The sequence below is a fragment of the Balaenoptera ricei genome, chromosome X (genome assembly GCF_028023285.1).
Source record: "Balaenoptera ricei isolate mBalRic1 chromosome X, mBalRic1.hap2, whole genome shotgun sequence".
NCBI lineage: Eukaryota > Metazoa > Chordata > Mammalia > Artiodactyla > Balaenopteridae > Balaenoptera > Balaenoptera ricei.
The window spans coordinates 46,678,745-46,701,665 of record NC_082660.1 but is presented as its reverse complement, the minus strand read 5'-3'; the positions used below and the strand labels follow the sequence as shown (position 1 = coordinate 46,701,665).

The 22,921-nt window shown below is 38.2% G+C and overlaps 1 protein-coding gene across 3 annotated transcripts in view; it reads right to left on the bottom strand.

The window, feature by feature from the left end:
• MAGED1 (MAGE family member D1) overlaps positions 1-22,921 on the bottom strand; it is a 70,994-nt gene that overhangs the window by 33,115 nt on the left and 14,958 nt on the right. For 2 of the 3 annotated variants that reach the window (XM_059910894.1, XM_059910896.1), the window contains exons 2-3: positions 5,145-5,248; positions 4,946-5,033 (exon numbers count right to left, since the gene is read on the bottom strand). The exons of the other annotated variant lie outside the window; for it this stretch is intronic. The gene's annotated coding sequence lies outside the window, so the exon portion shown is untranslated. The remainder of the gene's footprint in view (positions 1-4,945; positions 5,034-5,144; positions 5,249-22,921) is intronic. 3 annotated transcript variants of the gene reach the window in all.

Genomic DNA, 22,921 nt, shown 5'->3' with positions numbered 1-22,921 from the left:
GTATAGCTGATTCTAGAACATAAATACTTTTCTGCTGTACCATGTTGCCTCTTTTTTTTTTATTCTTTTGGCCGTGCCACGCGGCATGTGGGATCTTATTTCCCCAACCAGGGATTGAACCCATGCCCCCTGCAGTGGAAGCGCAGAGTCTTAACCACTGGACCACCAGGGAAATCCCCATGCTGCCTTCTTAAAGTGAGAGGATATAAAAATCAACGTATTAGAGTTCTTATACCTTGGGTTTCTGGAAGTCACACTGATCTGTCAATGCTAAGGCACTGAATATTCCTATGGCAATTTCAAGCAGTAGTTCCTCTGAATACTGGGTGACAGACAAGCAACCTATGTCTATACCCATACCGGGAGGAAAATCATTCCATATACCCTAGTTTCTCCACTTCTTATCGGCTAGATTTTCTCGGTTTATTTTGGCTTTTCTGGTTATAATTCCTAAAATGATCTGGAACCTTTCCTGAAGCTTCCAGCACACACATCTGTCTGGCCTCCATTCTTACTCAGTCTTTTTTAGAACTGGACAATTCTCCCGTATTTCGTGATGATGAAACTGACCTAGCCAATTTCAGAGCCTACACCATGAGAAGTGGTTATGGTGAACATTTGAGAAGAGAATCCAGTTATTAATGAAATCTTTCAAGTTTGGAGGTGATCCCTATTCAAAGCGATAAACTCTTTATAACCTTTACTCCATTTTCTGGAGCTCAATGTGGAGTTTCTGGGAGTATTTGCCAGATTCCAAAACTGACTGAAGGCTACCAAAACTCACTGCACTGAAGAGTGAATTGTGATTTCTGGAATGAATCACTTAATGATGAATAAAGGCTAACAAATCTCTGAAGATTTACACATTGCCAGTATTAACCCAGAATAATTAAACTGTCTAGGATTCAAACCATGGCTCTTCCAGTGATAGCTGTGTGACCTTGGGAAAATTCTTCCATCTCTTTTTCTTGGTTTCTTCACATGTAAAACAAGGATGAGAGTTCCTATATTATACGATTGTTCCAAGAATTAAATGATTAAACAAACTATGTAAAGTTCTTATAGTAGTAGTATACATGGTAGGTGTATAATTATATGCAATAAATGGAAAGTATTTTAATTAACTTTTATTATGAATCTTTTTTTCATTTTTACCAAGATCTGATTTTTCTCACAAAGACCTTTCCACAGCATTACATTAATCAGATACCTGTACTGTCTAATGCTGAGCAAGATTACACTTCAAATTGAAGGCCTTTCTACATTCACTGCACTATGAACTCACTGATACCAAATAAGGCTAAATCCTAAGGAAAGCATACTCATATTTTTTACATACATTGAGGGTCTTGCCTTTATGAATCACTTAATGATAGATAAGACTTAGCCTCTAATTGAAGGCTTATTCATTCTAGTAGTTTCTCTCCACTATGAATTTGCAGATGATAAACAAGGATCTCCTTCCATCTCCACTATGAATTTTCTGATATTCTATAAGGACTCATATCAACAAAACCCCTTTCCCACATTCATTACATGTATAAGCTTTCTTTGCACCATGAATTCTTTTTTGGCTTAATAAGATCTGAGCTAGATCTGAAAAGCCTTCCACACAGGCATTGCAACCAGAGGTTTTTCTTCCCTTGGAACTCTCTCATATTTCAAAAGAAAATGTCTGAGCTTGTCCTGAAGTCTCTCCCAGTTAATACCCTCATAGGGTTTCTCTTCACTATGCATTTTCATATGGTGGAAAAACCTTGATTATTCACTGCAATTTCTTTCACATTGGGAAAGTTTCCCCACCCTATGAAACTTCTGGTGTTGAAAGAGAACCGAGTTCTGCCTGAAGGCCTTCCCACATTTTTACAGCCATATTAATAAGTTCTCAGGTGTGAATCCTCAGATGTCAAATTAAGATTGGCCTCATGACTAAAAATTCCTTTATATTCATTACCTTCACAGGATTTCTCTCTACTAGAGTACTCTGAGGCATCAACCTTGAACACTAACAAAAGACTTTTAGACACTAATCATACATGTAGGGCTTCTGTGCATCAAAAATTTCCCAGTGTCTCACACATTCTAAAAACTTTGCAGAGTCATAGTCCTATGAACCATATCTCTATGCTCTTTCTCCTAGGGGCTTTCCTCATATAACAGACATCTAGCTCAGCCTTTTCTCAGCCAATGCACTCTCAGCCTTTCTCTTCAGTAGGATTATTTTTATAAGTGGCAGTATTGTGCCCGCAACAGACTTGCCTGGAGAAAGGAATATGTTAGATTCTTCCCTGCCAAGCCTTCTTGCAGCCTATGTCATCACATGCCAAGTCTTCTCCACAGAAAAGACTCTGACCAATTGTTCTTGGATTCTGGATCCATAATATTCTTCGGAATTTGGCTTTTTCTGAGATTTCCCTCATTGAAATAGATCCTACTCTTAGTCATAATCTTATCATCTAAAATGATAGATCCTCAAACATAAATGGGCAAAAAACATAAGTAAACCAGTCACAAAAAAGGAAATATAAAAAATAAATACATGAAATATTTTACCTTATCAGTCATCAATAACTGTAAATTGAAACAACCATGTGAGATTAACTGTTCCTCTCATTCTCACCAAGCAGTTTATATGAGTGCATGTTTGACTGTTGTCCTTGCTGGTATGAATGTAAACTGGTAAAAACTTCTAGAAAACAACTTTCCAGTGTGTAATTATGAGCCAGAGAATAGTCGTACCTTTTGAGCCAGTAATTACTCTTTAAACAATCTACCGAACAAAATGGTCAGATATGCAAATAAAGATTCATGTACAAAACGATTCATTGAAGCATTTATATTAGTGAAAAAATGGAAACACACAAAATATCCAAAAACATGGAAATGGTTAAATAAATTGCAGTATACTCTTATGATGGGATATTACGCAGGCAACAAAAATGTTGCCTAAAATTGTTACTGACAAGGGAGATTCTCATGTGAGATAATTTTTAAAGAAAGCAGGGTTTAGAGGAGAAAGCATGGGTTGAATTGTGTCCCTTTAAAATTCACATGTTGAAGTCCTAACCTCCAGTAACTCAGAATGTGACTGTATCTGGATATAGGGCCTTTAAAGAGGTAATTTAGTTAAGATGAGATCATTAGGGTAGGCCTTTATCCAATATGACTGGTGTCCTTATAAGAAGAAGTTAGAACATAGAGACACAAAGAGGGAAGACCATGTGAAGACACAGGGAGGAAAAGATAGCCATCTACGAGCCAAGGAGAGAGGACTGAGAAGAAACCAACCCAGTCAACACCTTGATCTTAGACTTCTAGGCCTCAGAATTCTGAGGAAATAAATTTCTGCCATTTAAGATACCCAGCCTGTGGTACTTTGTTATGGCAGTCCTAGCAAACTAATACAGCAGGATACAAAATTGTATATACTCAAAAGAAATATATCAATTAGTTAATACGATTTATATCTGGGTAATGAAATGGACAATTTTTATTTCCTTCCTTATAAAGTTTTGTTGTTCTCCAAAATCCTCACGATGAGCATGTGTCTACCTTTATAATACAAAGTATGTAAAAAAAAAGATAAAGATATCCATAAGCAAACAAAGAATAGACAGAAAAAACACATATAACTTTTACCTGATGAAATGAAGCTGCCAAAATGAGGTAGAAAGAAAATTAGTCAGAAAACTAAGGTCTAGGGACTTCATGGCTTTGTCTCATTTTTAGGTGGCCTCCCAACTCAGGGAGAGAGGGACTTGGAGAAGCAAAGTGATGTGAGGATGACTAGTTTGTTTGGAGGCTAATGGCAGAGACAACGAAAGAGATTCAACTGAGTGGAAATGGGAAGATGACCTGAACAAAGGAGGTGTTGAATGTGTAGAACTAAGAGAGAAAAGCAAGGATTTGGAAGAAGGGAGACAGCAAGAGATTCATTTTCAGGGCACTGAAGAAGGGGAAGCAATAGAGAAGGGAGAAGTAACTGGGCATGCTAACAAAAAGGTAACCAAAAAGAAAATAGGAAAAGAAAGATTCTCTTTTGCCTGATTTTATGGCACCCACCAGATGGAGAGTTTGAGAGGGGTATAGGGGTTTAGAATATGTCACCCCAAAATATGCCACGTTGGCATATTGATTATTTTGAATTAAAGGTACTTGAGAACCAGCTGGTGCAAGAACAATACTCTGACACTCCTTTGTCCCCCTGAAAGCAAGAGAAAACTTTCTCAAGAGAAAGATATCCTCCCTGTACCAGAAGGGTAGAAGGCATCCTTATCACCAGAGATAGGGAATTTAGGGCCCGAGAAGGCTGTACAAACAAACCTTGTTAATTCTTTACTATTTACTATTTCTAGGCCAAACCCCTTTGCCTTGTCGATTCTTCACAAATACATTGTTTTTTTAATCTACAAGGTATAACAGCTCTCTGCTCTGATCACTTGAGTCTCACATTTTTGTGGGACTCCTGTACATACAAAATTAAATTTGTTTTTCTCCTGTTAATCTGTCTTATGTCAGTTTAATTATTAGACCAGTCAAGGGACCTATAAAGGAAGAAGGGAAAATTTTCCCGCCCCTATAGTTGCAACAATAAAGACAACAACTACTACAACTGTTTAGTAAGCATATACCAGGCACAAACACTCACTGAAATACTATATTTCACATGGAAACCTTGAGAGATAGGTATTATTATTACAAATGTATAGATGAAGAAACTGATGGTCAGAGAGGGAAACTGAGTTACTCAGTATTTTAGAATTAGTAAGTAGGGGAACTGACAGCCAATTCAAGTATGCCTGGCTCTTAAGCTCCTGTGTTTTCCACCATGCAAAGGGGCCTTGTGGGCATTCACCAACCAAAATTCCAAAACTATCCTAACACTATCTAATAAAGCTGTAAGTTCACAAGTCCCTCCCTACCTCAGTTTCCTTCCTTTGCTCACCTAAGAGGATTTCTTTCTGGGTTCTTTTGTCCTTAGCTCTTTCCAAATTCAGCTGGGAATTTATTTTGGTCTTTTGATGTGGAAAATCCTGCAGTTGAAAAGGAAATAAAAGTTTGTGGTTAGAGCTGGGGTACTGCATGTCCCTAAATTCAGTTCTGAAGGGTAGGGGCGGGGTGGGTGATGGAAGGGGGTTTCTTACTTATTAGATGTTTTAGAACCAGGCAAAGGTCTTGTGAAAGAGGCATAGAAATGCTTGTGTTCCCAAGAGCCACGGAGAGGGCGCTGACCTTGAGGGATGAAAACCTGATAAGAAAAACACAAGTCATTTACTCTCCATGGATTTGTTCCATAATCCAGGAACAAAAAACACTGGAATCCAAAGGTTACAGTGCACTGAATTGGTTAAGCACATAGGCTTCAGGGTTGAATAGAGCAAGGCTAAAATCCCAATGTTACTTCTTACTTGCTATTGGACCTTGGGCAAATATCCTTACTTTTCTGAGCACTGGATGTGTGCAAAGGGAGTGTTGCCTGCCATTCCAGTAAACAACAAATGTTGCCAGCCATCAAGTCAGCAGCCACTGCAGCCGCCCCCCACCCCTCCCGCATGGTGCGCCCTGAAGGGAATTCACGATGGAGAAAAACAGGAAGCATTCTGTGCTGGGGATACTGGCCCTAGACAGTTATAAGATGCGTATCTAAGGAATAATTTGAGCCCAGACTCTTGCATCTTCCCATACACAGAAAAGTACTAAAACCGTTAACTTGAGATGTCTATTTTTGTGATTAGCAGTAATATTTTGATGTTCGACTACATTTTTTTCCAGCAAAGAACTCCTATATACCCTGTCTCCTCCCTTAGTAAGGTCCCCGAATCAAACTTAACTCCCTACTTTTAGGTTGTACATATTTCCTCAGCCAACAGATCTTTCCTCTATAAAATAAAGAAAATAAAAACCCAAAAGGTAATGAGACGTTCTGAGCCTAAACCTAATCTCAAAAGAAAATGAAAGAGTTCTAGGAAAATTTGCTAGTTCTGCCCCCCAGCTTGTTTGGACAAACCCTCATGATAAAACAACTAAAAAAAATCTTGGTGAAAAAGAAGTAACAACTACTTGAAAACAACAAAAAGACAGGGCAATAAAAATATGGAAATATCAGAGCAACACCATGGGAAAAGGGGAACCTAGAGAAGTAAATATAAGCAGAGAGGCAATCCCCCCCAAATTTAACTTTCTATATTTCAGTTGCGTTGAAAGGCAAAGGAAACAGATAAAGCCCAGAACTACACAGAGTAAGAAAACTATCAGGAGACCCTCCCTACAATAAGCTGGGACCCCAAAGACTACCATCTCGGGGTAGGATGAATGGGAAGCAGGTCATTTTGTAGCTCAGGTTGAACTATAGGACTTGCCCTGGGATCCCTGAACCTTGAATTAGACAAAGAAGCAAATCAACAGGATCAGCTGATAACAGAAAAGACTTCAAACACTGGGATTAGCAAACACAAACCATAAAATCAGTATTTTACCATGGATAAAGAAATAAGTAACAAACTTAAAGATATTTCCAAGCAACAGGAAACTCTAACAAGTGGTATATCATAATTAAACCTAATCAACTTAAAAAAAATACAATACCCCAAATGAAAAACTCAAGGGATAGCTTTAATCAGGAGATTAGGAAAATAATTTGTGAAAATTTAAAACAAGTCAGAGGAAATTAATAAGAGACAAAAGATGGAAAGTACAGAAGAGTGTAAGAGACTCAAACTGCTCTCACTCACTGAAGCAGGTGTCAGGATTTTGTAAAAGTGATCACACTGAATCTTAACAACTACTTTACGAGGCACAAAATATATAATTTAACTGATAATACAGAAAATCCTTTTCAGACTTTCTCCATTTCTACAAGCAAAATTGGGCTCCAGACCTGCTTTTTCTTTAAAAATAGCTAGTGAAATTCCAGAGCCTAACTTTACAAATGCAAATATTCACAATCAACAAAAGGAAACTCAAAAAGAGATGTGGGCTCTGTACTCTCTCCCTACAGCCTTGGAGGGGTGGAAACCATTTTGCTTCACAATTATTTCAAATAATCTAAATTTGAAAGATGTTAAATTGAGAATTTTAATGAGAATGTCAATCTTGTTCTCTTTTACAATATGGAGACTTATGAATATTCATAACTGCTACCAACTAATTCTATTCTCTGTTAATACATATCTTTCCTTAGAAGTATTATTTAAAGAAAAGCATTTTATAAGACTCCTGCAACTTTAGAAATTGATGCTTATTTCTATGAAAATAACCCACAAAAGAAATGTGTAATTCTAATTAAGTATCTTATTTGGTAATTCATTAACCTGGTGTGGTAGACTGAATAATGGCTTTCCCAAGATGTCCACATCCTGATCCTGTGAGTATGTCACCTTACACGGCAAATGGGACTTTGCATGTGTGATTAAGGATCTTGAGATGGAGAGGTTATTCTAAATTATACTGGTGGGCTCAATGTAATTACAAGAGTCTATAAGAAGGAAGCAGGAGGATGAGAGTCAGAGAAGGAGATATGATCATGAAAGTAGAAGGTCAGAGTCAGAGAGTTGAAGACGATATACTGGTAGATCTGAAGATAGGGAAAAGGACCATTAACCAAGGGAACGCCGGCAGCCTTTAAGAAGCCGGAAAAAGCAAGGAAACCGATTTCCCCCTAGAGCCTCTGGAGGGAGCTCGGCCCTGCCAACACCTTGATTTTAGGACTGCTGACCTCCAGAACTACAAGATAATAAATCTGTGTTTATTATCTATGTTTGCCACAATTTATTACAGCAGTAATAGGAAACTAATACATCTGGTAAAGCTGAAATTGCCATCTCTATATTTAAAAACAGATTAATACTTCTAAGACCATTCTGACAAATTAGGAAAAGATCATTGGCACTTTCCTCTCTACCCATAGGCATGGATAAACAAATATAAATCCATGATTCTGCTGGATTTACTATATAACAAATACTTTGAGAGGTTATATTTCTTTTAAATGAACAGTGTCATGATTTCTATTTCATCAGTGAGAAAAATGAAACCCCTAAGGTCAGTACACTATAAGCTAGGATTTAAACCCCTGTCTACTGGCTACAAAGTCCAGTATTATTTCACTACATCTTGCTGTCTCTCAAGCTGCTTGGGGTGTGATGAAGACAGGGTAGAACACCTAAATGTATTCCTCAGACAACCCAGAGCTGCACAAAAGACTCCATGTTTGTGAGATACTCTACCTTTTTTGCTTTAACTCGATGCTCTCACAGTAAGCAACATGCTGTTTTCTTAGTTTGACTTCCCAAGTACCCCAAATGACATACCCTAGAGAGAGGACCTGAGTGTTCTCGCCACAAGAAAATATTAGTGTGAGACGTGTGTGCTTTTCTCTCTGAACCTATCTTAGTCTCAGTAAGTTAATTTCTATTTGTTCATCACCAAGTTTCATTTTAGCATTTCACAAATGCTAAAGACCAAATCCTGGACAGTAGTCAATTAACTGAAATACTACCACCCTGTAGACTCTTTCATTAAGTACTGTTAAAATTTCCAAATAAAGGTAATTTCCTTTCTTTGATGACTTCTAAAGTATTTACGTGTCAAACACAGCTCATTAGAGCATGAGGCCTCAGAGATGCTCAAGTGAAATTGTTTCAGAAAAGAATTCTACTTTACTTTATACACAATGATATCAACTTACAGAGGTATAAGGACTGAAAGGGAAAAATAATTACAGTTATTCACAAATTACATTAACAAACCAAAACCACTTTGTGATAATTCACTGAGCTGTACAGGTATAATTCATGTACTTTTAAGTATGATTTACATAAATGTTATATAAAAACTCAATAAAATCTACAAACAAACAATTGGATCTAGAGAAAGAGGTTAGTAAGGTGAATGGATCTAAAAACTATACACCAGAAATAAGCATTCCCATATACCACTCACAATGAATTACAAAATGTAATTTAAAAATATTAGTGAGAGCAACAAAAACTATCAGTACACAGAAATATACCTAACAAAATATGCATGAGACCCTTGCAGAGAAAATTATAATAAACTTTTTTCAAAGACGTTAAAAATACCTAGATAGGGCTTCCCTGGTGGCACAGTGGTTGAGAATCTGCCTGCCGATGCAGGGGACACGGGTTCGAGCCCTGGTCAGGGAAGATCCCACATGCCGCAGAGCGGCTGGGCCCATGAGCCACAGCTACTGAGCCTGCACGTCTGGAGCCTGTGCTCCGCAACAAGAGAGGCCACGATAGTGAGAGGCCCGTGCACCGCGATGAAGAGTGGCCCCCTCTTGCCGCAACTGGAGAAAGCCCTCGCACAGAAACGAAGACCCAACACAGCCAAAAATAAATAAGTAAATAAATTTTAAAGAAACCTAGATAAAAGGAGAGATAAACCACGTTCATTGTTGTAAAGATGCCATTTCTGTATCTATAATATATAACTAAAATGCAGTTCTAATCAAAATTTCAGTTTCTTAGAGACCATATTAAGCTTATCTCAAAATTCATATGGAAAAGTAAAAGGCAAAGAATATACTTTTTTTTTCAAAGAATATACTTTTGAGGAAGAGTTAAGGAAGGGGTCTCTCCCTACCAAATATTAAGATGCATTACAAAACTATAGTAATTAACAGTGCAATACTAGTATAGAAATAGACAAATAGAACAGTGGAAGAGAACAGAAAGCCTAGAAACAGATATATACATACATTACAACTTGGTATATTATAGAGACAGCATTATAAATCTGTGGAGAAAGAACAGACAACTCAGTAAATAGTCCTTGAACCACCAATTAATCATTCAGAAAAAAAAAATTAAGATCTCTACATCATACAGTACATAAAAATAAATTCCAAGTGAATCATAAACCTGATTGTGAAAAGAAAATTATAAAAATTTTACAGGAAGATACTGTAAAACACCTTTATGAAATCAAGGTGAGAAAGAATTCCCTAAACAAGATGCAAAAAACATGTCATAAAGAGAAACTGATAATTTCATGGGGAAATGGAAGTAGCTGCTCTTCCATGAAGGCTAAGGTGATCAATATTATAGCATAAACTGAACCATTTATGAAACTATTTCTATTTGCCCCCTTTCCCTAGCTCTTCTAGACCAGAGTGGCCTCTCAACTGCTCATTTCTTCAGGTACTTCCCAAGCTCAAGGCTAGATGACAGACCCAGGCAGCTACCATACATGGTCTAAATGACCACCTGCTCTCTGGTCCCCACACTCAGAGGATTCTCAGCCACTGCCAGATTAACTGCTACTTCTATGGAAAATTAAGTTCTTACCATGGTGCCTTCCAGGAGGCCTTCTCTGAGCCCCGGGGTTAGAGATACCCTCCTCCATATTTCTAATGAAAGCACCACACCCTGGTCTCTCTGTCATAACACTCCCTGTTGTAATGTCTGTGTCTATCTCACCCACCAGACTCAGTAGAAAATATATCTAATTCAACAACATGTCCTCATTATGCAGCAAAGAATCTATATCACTACATTTTTTACTTATTTTCTTGATTGATTAATTAATTAATGGTCTAGCTAACTTTTCTAAGGCTTGAAATCAATCTATCTTCCCCACGGGTATCCTAGCACTTCTGACATTCTCAGACTATGTATGTTTTCCTCTCTCACCTTCTATAACTTCCCTCTTTCTTCACTCATACTTCGTGTCTACCAGGGCCCTGGGAAAATATTTTTCTGATAACCAAGAAAACAGAGGGAATGAAAAGTAGCAAGCCACGCTCATTGCCTCTTGAAGCTGTCAGTTCACTATTCTCCTTCCCACCTAGAATCTTTCCTTTGTGACCTCCAGGATCCCCCTCCTTGAAAAATAAGCTTACCACACCCTTCAGTGATGTATAGAACACCTCATTCACCTTCTAGCCATAAATGAAATAGTTCTCTCCTGAGCCTGCTGGTTCTCCCACATCCCTGGCCTCAAAATTCCCAACTGGTAAACGACACACACTGGTATGTGAAACCTCTGCATAACATGCTACTCAAGCAGTATCTGTCAGATGGACATCCTCAGGTGGCTTGCCCTGTGATACAGGGCAGAGCCCAACATGTTGTAAAAGATAACAGGGTCCTATACTAACTGTATTGTAGGACTACACTGTAGTGTTCAACTGGTAGTAAAGAAGGATGATGTTTTCTAGAATAACTCTGCCTTGTGAGTATGTATGGAAATGCAGCCAAGAGCATTAAACAGATTGACACAAATAGAAGCCAAAGGATGAAAGGACATCAAGTGGAGAACCACAATAAATATGCCACTGTTTTCAATATCTTGAAAATTCAAATTCTCAACATGCATAGAGAAAGCAAAAATAATAACAGTAGTAAAAAGTAAAGAAACAGTGAACTAAAATACGAAATAAGCATCTCTTAATTTTAAATATGCTCTAATATTAGTGAAATAAATCAGGTCCAAGAAGTACATTAAATACTAATTTTAATTAAGGTTTGGAATTATTTATTATTCCATTACTAGTTTTAAAATTAAAAAACAATACATATGTATAATATTTCACACCTTCATATAAAACATTTTGTCAATTTTCTGAAAGTTGATAAACTCATATGCAATTTTTGATCACTACAAGTGTATTTCTACAAGATTCAGGAAATTAAAGGTGTGCCATAAACAAACAAACATAAGATGAGACTCTAGGAAGCAATCCAAATGCCTACCCAGCCATCTTCACTTCTAACTGGCCACAGAAATAAACCAGCCAAGGTTCTCAATCTTTGAGATTTTGGGAAAGAAACAAACAAGCCAGGGCCCTCCCTAAGGAAAAGACTCCCTAAGGGACAGACTCTGGAAAAGAAAGGAACAAGCCAGCTCCCTCCTTGGAGATGGCTAAAGATGGTTGTTCAAGGATCCTCCGAAGACATAGGGTCATCTAAGCCACTACCCCAGTCTTCATATTCTGCTATCCATAGATGCTAATTATCTCTGATCATTTCCTGGTTCTGGTTCTTGACCCTTGAGTTTGAGGAAGAGTTAACTGAGTCAGAGCCCATCCACAGAACCCCTGGCTAATTGCTGAGATCAATTGTTTGGACCATCCAAGAAAGAGGAGCATTGTAGGATGCTAACCCAGCCGTCTTCATTCTCAAATGGCCTCAAAGGCTGAGCAACCACACTCAATTCTAGGGCCCAATTCTTGGGCCTAGAAATTCTGGAAAAGATAGGACCAAACCAAGGTTCTCCTACTGAAGCAGCTAAGGGCAACTGTTCCAAGAGAAATGTGAAATAGTAACCAAGACCCCCATATCCACAGCAAATTACAAGTCCTGGCTATCCCTGATCATCTCTGAGCCATAGTTTTCTGGCCTCAAGACTGGGGGAGAAAAGAACCAAGGTATGTATCCTCATATACTTTAAGTGGGAGTTAAAATTGATGCAATCCTTTTGAAAATCAATTTCCCATTATCTAGTAAAGCTGAAAATATGCATAAACTAATACCAGATAATCCCTCTCCCAGATATATATCTTAGAGAAACTCAAGCACATGTGGAACAGGAGACATATATAAGAACAGCAGTACCGTTTACAATACCCAAAAACTGAAAGCAATCCAAATGTCCATAAACAGTAGAATGTATAGACAGATGTGTGTGTGCACATGTGTCTGTATACACAGGCAAAGAAATGATTACCATAAAAGGCAAGTCAGGATAAATGGTTACCTCTGGGAGAGAAACAGGGATAAGACGAGGCTTCTGGATAACTTGCAATGCTCTATATTTGGTCCTGGAAGGTTCTTTTATGGGTGTTTACTTTATAATTATTCATTTTAGTGTACATTTACATTTTATGCAACTTTTGGTATTTTTGTTATATTGCACAATTCGAAAAACATTAAAAAAAAAAAAGAAAAGAAAGAATTCGGGCCTCCCTATGGAACTCCCTTAAAGCATCCCCTAAGAGCACGTGTTCTCAACCTTTCTGAGATAAGGAATGACATAAAAAGCATCCACCCCTCTCTAAAAGCTATGGGGACTGGTTATCCACATTCATTTACAATAGGATTCTTGGAAAGGGAAGCCTGGGCAGGCCAGGGTCTTACCAGCAGTGCCATTTCCCTTAAAGTTGCTAAGGGCAGTTGTTCAAGTCCCTCCAGGTACAGGAATCAGTGAATAGAATGCTATCTTAGCTCCCCTTACATTCAAGATTTTACCACCAGTCCTTTCTTGGCCCTGGTTATTGGCAAAAATAAAAAATAAAATAAGGTTTGTGAAGTAACAACAAAGTTGAAACAAAGCCAGGACTATCCAAGGGATCTGCTGCAAAGCTGGTTAAGAGCAACTACTTATGCTGGCCATTTCTGCTTCCATTCCCTAACTCTTCCTCCCTTCTGTAAAAATCCTCACTCCTTTGTCATGCCATGTGCCTCTTAGCTACACTCACCCCTTCTTCCACAAAAGAGCATCTTTCTCACCTTCCTCTCTACTCTTACACCCTAAACCTTTCCTACTATCTTTGATGATCTCATGGCTAACTTGTCCATCACCCCAGCTTCACAGTTCCTTGACCTCCTCTACTCCAACTCACCCACCCACGGAACCTTCTCATCATCCAGAACTACTTTCCCTCTGAAATCTTAAGCTCCTATATCTTACTCTGACCATGATTTCTCGTCTGCCATTCCACCTCTATCTAACATCCACTCTGAGCTTTGAAATCTCCACACAGCTTCACTGACACCCACCCACATATTCACACAGCTTCTCCTCTGGTTCTACAGAATCCTCCTGAGAACACACTTTTTCCTGATGATACTAAATCCCATGGTCTATAACCTGAAGTTATCTCATCGGTAACCTCAATAATCTACTTAGCCCCTCAAACCTCCCACCACCCAAAATCATCATCACACATTCACAAGTCTAAAATCAAACCCAATGTTTGCCTTCCTTGCTCCCACTTTTTGGCAGCCGAACACACCTGGAAAAAAGGACAAGACTAAAAACATTTTATTTCCAGCTCAGAGAGGTGTTCATTACTGCCCATCAATCTTCGCTCATTCCCCAAAGAAGGGTGCAACCTTCTTCCTCTTTCCTCTGGCTCCTGGTCATCCCCTCTCACACTCCAGAATGCCCTTACTGCCTTATTCAGAGAGACTATATTGGGGCAAGAAAGAAACTCCCTTAATCTCTTGCCTTTCCAAAACCTCACAAACAAGCCTTTCTGACCCTCTTTAACTCTGATATCAGAAGTGATGCCCTTTCTCTTGTTCATGGCCAGTCCTTCCACGTATTCTCTATACCACATCTTTTCCACATTTGCTTCTCCAGTTACCCCCTTTCTCTCCTGTATTTTCAATAACCTCTGTTTTTATTAGCTCCTCCTCTGCAGAACATATAAACATGCTCAAATCTCTCATCCTAAAAATATATATATACCATTTGTTATCTATTCTACTTTTCACAGACAAGAGTCTTGACACAGTAGTCTACATTCACTTCATCAACACTTTCGCCAATTACACTACTGGCCTGCTGTATTTTAGCCTTCATCAATGCACTGATCCACACACGCTCACTGCCCTGGTTTCCCCTAAATCCTTAACCTAACAGAACCCTCTCAAATCCACATGTTATATATCCATGTAGATACATTTCACATTTTATATTTTTAAAAGTTTAAGATAGTAGTTTTAAAAAAGAAGTGCAATACATGTTCATTAGTGTACAACAGTGCCTGGCACAGAGAAACACATAAAAGGAGATAAGCATCTTCAATCATCATTCCACCCTCCCAGAGATAACTGTTAAAGCTACATTCTAACCTCTGGGAGAAGCTGAAAAAAAATCACCTCACTCCCCCTCATACCCTTAAATCCCAGGAAGGAGAGGAGGAAGAGGAATTCTCAGATTACTCAAGGATACACAACTGGGCCTCGGTGCCAACTGGTGGAGCTTTGAAGAGGAAGAGCACAATAGGCAAAAGTTTTGGTGTGGCCTGTTAAAGAAAAAATTATTCTGACACTTGTTAAAATGGTAAGAAAGACTTTATTGAGGACTATTGTGATAGGTGTCAAGACTATTCCTATAGGGGAGAGAGATTGGACTCAACTCTGAGTACAGTAAAGACAGCTGGGGATATATAGCCAAGGAGCTATAGAAAATTACTAAAAGGAAACGTCAAGACCAAGGTGATGGTTGCTAAACTGACTTGGGATTCTCGCTGAAGGCAGACCAGAGTGTTGAAATATCAAGCAAGGGTTGGGGGATTCTGGCTAAATCGAATTAGCAGGATCCTTTCTAAAACTGAGCTAAGCAGGCCAAAGACAATGCCCAAGGATGAGGTTTAGTTGAAAAGAGGGCTCAAAGGAACATGACTAAAGTTTGGTCAAGGAGACAGTCTTTGCTAGCCCTTTCCCACTCTTCAGCTTTCCTTGGGGGATGTTTCTCCACTGAAATATTCTCTGTTTTAGACCTGTGGCAATGAGACGGCCCCTGGATATACATGAGCAAACAGAATTACAGACACACAACACTACATCCATGTATATGCACAGATCTATTTTGTATATATTATATATTATTCTATACATGTGTGTGGTATGTGGGAAAGTTATGTGTATGTATATATGTATATACATTATATATTATGTGTTTTATACATAACCGGTTGTATACAACCGTATATATAATATATATAACCTACTGTGTGTGTATATATAACCTATGGTATGTATATTATAACCTATTGTAACACACACACACACACACACACACACACAATTCTCCCACATATCACACACACATCTAAAGTGCACTGTAACATGACATTATCTCTCTCCTGACAGTTACACCTCTCTCCTCCTTACCATTCTCATACTGCCCCACTCCCATCCACCACCCAATGCATCATCAGTACATCACAGGGGTGATTATATATCTCATCTGCTTAAGACAACTGCATTACTTCTCCCTCATACCCTTCAGAATGAAATCCCAGTTCTCTGACCTGACCTCTGGGGCTCTCAGTGTCCTGGCCCCCATCCATGTCTCCAGTTTTGTCTTTCCTCCCCTACATAAAATTTATGTTCCACTTATAACTAACTACATACATACCTCTCCTTGAATACATCAAGATCCCACTGCCTCTTCCAGCTTCCTCTGACTGGAACATCCTTCATGGCTCCTCCACCTTCATACTTCTTCTACTCATCCAATATCAGCCATTATCTCCCCTTTCCAAAGCATTTTCAGATGCCCGCTCTGTGCTCCCACAGACTGTCAATCCCACTTGCCTATGTCCACCATAGTACTGATCATAGTCTTTAGACATTTCCTGTTTATTTACTCATATCCCCACAATAATGAATCTTCATCAAGGACTGGAAACCAGTCAGGTTTACCTTCACATCTCCTGCACTGAACATAAGACCATATACCTGGTTGTAAGTGTTCCATACATTTTTGCTGAATGAATGAGTACATAAACAAATAAAAGTCATGCTCAGCAAATTTTCAATGGAATGCTGATGGAGTCATTCAAATGTGTTCAAAATAGTGAGGAAAATGGCATAAAAAAAGGTCAGGCAGCAGGACTGAAAAAAAAAACAAATCCCCTGAGAATTCACGTCTTGTTTTCTAAGTACCAATCCCTACTGAAAGAATACACAATTCCTTGCAAAATGACTGATTCCAGGGCTGGAGCAGGGAGTATACATGATGAGTTGAAAATATATCAGAGAGCAGTGAAGTCAAGATCTAATGAAATCATGTGAAAATGACACAGGAACCAAACAAAAAGGACTCGTAATTTCTAAAAAGGCACAATTTCTACAACCAAGATTACTCTACCCAGCAAGGATCTCATTCAGATTCGACGGATAAATTAAAAACTTTACAGACAAACAAAAGCTAACAGAATTCAGCACCACCAAACCAGCTTTACAACAAATGCTAAAGGAACTTCCCTAAGAGTGAAACACAAGAGAAGAAAAAAGACCTATAAAAACAAACCCAAAACAATTAAGAAAATGGTAATAAGGATATACATATTGATAATTACCTTAAGTGCAAATGGATAAAATGCTCCAATCAAAAGACACAGACGGGCTGAATGGATACAAAAACAAGACCCGTATGTATGCTGTCTACAAGAGACCCACTTCAGACCTAGGGACACATACAGACTGAAACTAAGGGGAGGGAAAAAGCTATTCCATGCAAATGGAAATCAAAAGAAAGCTGGAGTAGCAATACTCATATCAGACAAAATAGAGTTTAAAATGAAGACTGTTACAAGAGACAAGGAAGGACACTACATAATGATCACAGGATCAATCGAAAAAGAATATATAAAAATTGTAAATATTTATGCACCCAACATAGGAGGACCTCAATACATAAGGCAAATGCTAACAACCATAAAAGGGGAAATCGACAGTAACACAATAATAGCGGGAGACTTTAACACCCCACTTACACCAATGGACAGATCATCCAGACAGAAAATTAATAAGGAAACACAAGCCTTAACTGACACATTAGACCACATAGACTTAATTGATATTAATAGGACATTCCATCTGAAAGCAGCAGAATACACTTTCTTCTCAACTGCACACAGAACATTCTCCAGGATAGATCACATCTTGAGCCACAAATCAAGCCTTGGTAAATTTAAGAAAATTGAAATCGTATCAAGCATCTTTTCTGACCATAACGCTATGAGATTAGAAATCAATTACAGGGAAAAAAACTGTAAAAAAAAAAAAACCAAACACATGGAGGCTAAACAATATGCTACTAAATAACCAGGAGATCACTGAAAAAATCAAAGAGGAAATCAAAAAATACCTAGAAACAAATGACAATGAAAACATGACGACCCAAAACCTATGGGATGCAGCAAAAGCAGTTCTAACATGGAACTTTATAGCAATCCACGCCTACCTCAGGAAACAAGAAAAATCTCAAATAAACAACCTACAGACCTCCCTGATGGCACAGTGGTTAAGAATCTGCCTGCCAATGCAGGGGACACAGGTTTGATTCCTGGTCCAGGAAGATCCCACATGCCGTGGAGCAACAAAGCCCGTGTGCCACAACTACTGAGCCTGTGTGTTAGAGCCCGTGAGCAACAAAGACTGAGCCAGTGTACCACAACTACTGAAGCCCGTGGGCCTAGAGCCGGTGCTCTGCAATAAAGAGAACCTACTGCAATGAGAAACCCGCGCACTGCAACGAAGAGTATTCCCCGCTCACCGCAACTAGAGAAAGCCCGCACACAGCAATGAATGCCCAAAACAGTCAAAAAAAAAATCTTCCAAAAAACAAAACTCCACGACCAGACAGCTTCACAGGAGAATTCTATCAAACATTTAGAGATGAGCTAACACGTATCCTTCTCAAACTCTGCTAAAAACTGCAGAAGGAGGAATACTCCCAAACTCTTTCTATGAGGCACCATCACCCTGATACCAAAACCAAACAAAGATATCACAAAAAAAGAAAATTACAAGCCAATATCACTGATGAACATAGATGCAAAAATCCTCAACAAAATACTAGCAAACAAAATCCAACAACACATTAAAAGGATCATACACCATGATCAAGAGGGATTTATCCAGGGATGCAAGGATTCTTCAACATACGGCAATCAATGTGATAAAACCATATTAACAAACTGAAGAATAAAAACCATGTGATCATCTCATTAGATGCAGAAAAAGCTTCTGACAAAATTCAACACCCATTTATGATAAAAACTCTCTAGAAAGTGGGCATAGAGGGACCCTACGTCAACATAACACAGGCCATATATGACAAAAGCAGAGCAAACATTATGCTGAATGGTGAAAAACTGAAAGCGTTTCCTCTAAGTTCAGGAGCAAGACAAGGATGTCTCTCCACTCTCACCACTAATATTCAACATAGTCTTGGAAAGGCTAGCCACACATTCAAAGAAGAAAAAGAAATAAAAGGAATCCAAATTGGAAAAGAAGAAGTAAAACTATCACTGTTAGCAGATGACATGAAACTATCCATAAAAAATCCTAAAGATGCCACCAGAAAACTACTAGAGCTAATCAATGATTTTGGTAAAGTCACAGGATACAAAATTAATGCACAGAAATCTCTTGCACTCCTATACACTAACATCAAAAGATCAGAAGGAAAAATTAAGGAAAAAATCCCACTTGCAACTGAAACAAAAAGAAAAAAATACCTAGGAATAAACCTACCTAAGGAGGCAAAAGACCTGTATGCAGAAAACTATAAGATACTGATGAAAGAAATCAAAGATGACACAAAGAGATGGAGAGATATACCATGTTCTTGGATGGGAAGAATCAATATTGAGAAAATGATGATCAAGTGGGGTTTATCCGAGGAATGCAAGGATTCTTCAATATACGCAAATCAATCAATGTGATACACCATATTAACAAATTGAAGGAGAAAAACCATATGATCATCTCAATAGATGCAGAAAAAGCTTTTGACAAAATTCAACACCCATTTATAATAAAAACCTTCCAGAAACTAGGCATAGAGGGAACTAATCTCAACATAAATAAGATCATATGTGACAAACCCACAGCCAACATCGTTCTCAATGTTGGAAAACTGAAACCATTTCCTCTAAGATAAGGAACAAGACGAGGTGGTCCACTCTCACCACTATTATTCAACATAGTTTTGGAAGTTGTAGCCACAGCAATCAGAGAAGAAAAAGAAATAAAAGGAATCCAAATCGAAAAAGAAGAAGTAAAGCTGTCACTGTTTGCAGATGACATGATACTATACATAGAGAATCCTAAAGACGCTACCAGAAAACTGCTAGAGCTAATCAATGAATTTGGTAAAGTAGCAGGATACAAAATTAATGCACAGAATTCTCTTGCATTCCTATACACTAATGATGAAAAATCTGAAAGAGAAATTAAGGAAACACTCCCATTTACCACTTCAACAAAAAGAATAAAATATCTAGGAATAAACCTACCTAAGGAGACAAAAGACCTGTATGCAGAAAACTATAAGACACTGATGAAAGAAATTAAAAATGATACAAACAGATGGAGAGATATACCATGTTCTTGGATTGGAAGAATCAACATTGTGAAAATGACTATACTACCTAAAGCAATCTATGGATGCAGTGCAATCCCTATCAAACTACCAATGGCATTTTTCACAGAAGTAGAACATAAAATTTCACAGTTTGTATGGAAATACAAAATACCCTGAATAGCCAAAGCAATCTTGAGAAATAAAAACAGAGCTGGAGGAATGAGGATCCCTGACTTCAGACTATACTACAAAGCTACGGTAATCAACAGTATGGTACTGGCACAAAAACAGAAATATAGATCAATGGAAAAGGATAGAAAGCCCAGAGATAAACCCAGGCACATATGGTCACCTTATTTTGATAAAAGAGGCAAGAATATGCAATGGATAAAAGACAGCCTCTTCAATAAGTGGTGCTGAGGAAACTGGACAGCTACATGTAAAAGAATGAAATTAGAACACTCCCTAACACCATACACAAAAATAAACTCAAAATGGCTTAAAGACCTAAATGTAAGGCCAGACACTGTAAAACTCTTAGAGGAAAACATAGGCAGAACACTATATGACATAAATCACAGCAAGATTCTTTTGGACCCACCTCCTAGACAAATGGAAATAAAAACAAAAATAAACAAATGGGACCTAGTGAAACTTAAAAGCTTTTGCATAGCAAAGGAAACCATAAACGAGACAAAAAACAAAAACCCTCAGAATGGGAGAAAATATTTGCAAACGCAGCAAGTGACAAAGGATTAATCTCCAAAATATACAAGCAGCTCATGCAGCTCAATATCAAAAAAACAAACAACCCAATCCAAAAATGGAAAAAGACCTAAACAGACATTTCTCCAAAGAAGATATACAGATTGCCAACACATGAAAGGATGCTCAACATCAATAATCATTAGAGAAATGTAAATCAAAACTACAAAGAGGTATCACCTCACACCACTCAGAATGGCCATTATAAAAAAATCTACAGACAATAAATGCTGGAGAGGGTGTGGAGAAAAGGGAACCCTCTTGCACTGTTGGTGGGAATGTAAATTGATACAGCCACTATGGAGAACAGTATGGAGGTTCCTTAAAAAACTAAAAATAGAACTACCATACGACCCAGCAATCCCACTACTGGGCATATACGTTGAGAGAACCATAATTCAAAAAGAGACATGTACCACAATGTTCATTGCAGCTCTATTTACAATAGCCAGGACAGGGAAGCAACCTATGTGTTCATCAACAGATTAATGCATAAAGAATATGTGGCACATATATACAATGGAATATTACTCAGCCATAAAAAGGAACGAAATTGAGTTATTTGTAGTGAGGTGGATGGACCTAGAGACTGTCTAACAGAGTGAAGTAAGTCAGAAAAAGAAAAACAAATACCGTATGGTAACACATATATATGGAATCTCAAAAAAAAAAAATGGTCCTCAAATACCTAGGGGCAGGACAGGAAAAACAACGCAGACGTAGAGAATGGATTGAGGACACAGGGAGGGTGAAGGGTAAGCTGGGAGGAAGTGAGAGAGTGGCATGGACTTATATATGCTACGAAATGTAAAATAGATAGCTAGTGGGAAGCAGCACAGGGAGATCGGCTCGGTGTTTTGTGACCACCTAGAGTGGTGGGATATGGCGGGTGGGAGGGAGAAGCAAGAGGGAGGAGAGATGGGGATATATGTATATGTATAGCTGATTCACTTTGTTATTAAGCAGAAACTAACACACCATTGTAAACAATTAATACTCCAATAAAGGTGTTTAAAAAATAACTGAGAAAATGACTACCCTACTCATAGTAATCTACAGATTCAATGCAATCCCTATGAAATTAGTAATGGCATTTTTCAAAGAACTAGAACAGAAAATTTTACACCTTGTATGGAAACACAAAAGAAGCCGAATAGCCAGAGCAATTTTGCGAAAGAAAAATAGAGCCAGAGGAATCAGGATCGCTGACTTCAGACTATACTACAAAGCTACAGTAATCAAGACAGTATGGTATTGGCACAAAAAAACAAATATAGACGAATGGAACAGGATAGAAAGCCCAGAGATAAACCCACACGCCTATGGTCACCTAATCTATGACAAAGGACGTAGGAATACACAATGGAGAAAAGACAGCCTCTTCAACAAGTGGTGCTGGGAAAACTGGACAGCTACATGTAAAACAATGAAATTAGAAAACTCCCTAACATCTTACACAAAAATAAACTCAAAATGGATTAAAGACCTGAATGTAAGGCCAGACATTGTAAAACTCTTAGCAGAAAACATAGGCAAACACTGCTTGATGTAAAATGCAACAAGATCTTTTTTGACCCACCACCTAGAGTAATGAAAATAAAAATAAAAATAAACAAATGGGACCTAATTAAACTTAAAAGCTTTTGCACAGCAAGAGAAACCATAAATAGGACAAATGGACAACCCTCAGAATGGGAGAAAATATTTGCAAACAAAGCAACTTACAAAGGATTAATCTCCAAAATATACAAACAGCTCATGCAGCTAAATACCAAAAAAAAACAACCAAATCAAAAAATGGGCAGAAGACATAAATAGACATTTCTCCAAAGAAGGCATACAGATGGTCAACAAACACATGACAAGGTGCTCAACATCATTAAGTATTAGAGAAATGCAAATCAAAACTACACTGAGGTATCATCTCACACCAGTCAGAATGGCCATCATCAAAAAATATCTACAAACAATAAATGCTGGAGAGGGTGTGGAGAAAAGGGAACCTTGCACTGTTGGTGGGAATGTAAATTGACACAGCCAGTATGGAGAACAGTCTGGAGGTTCCTTAAAAAACTAAAAAATAGAA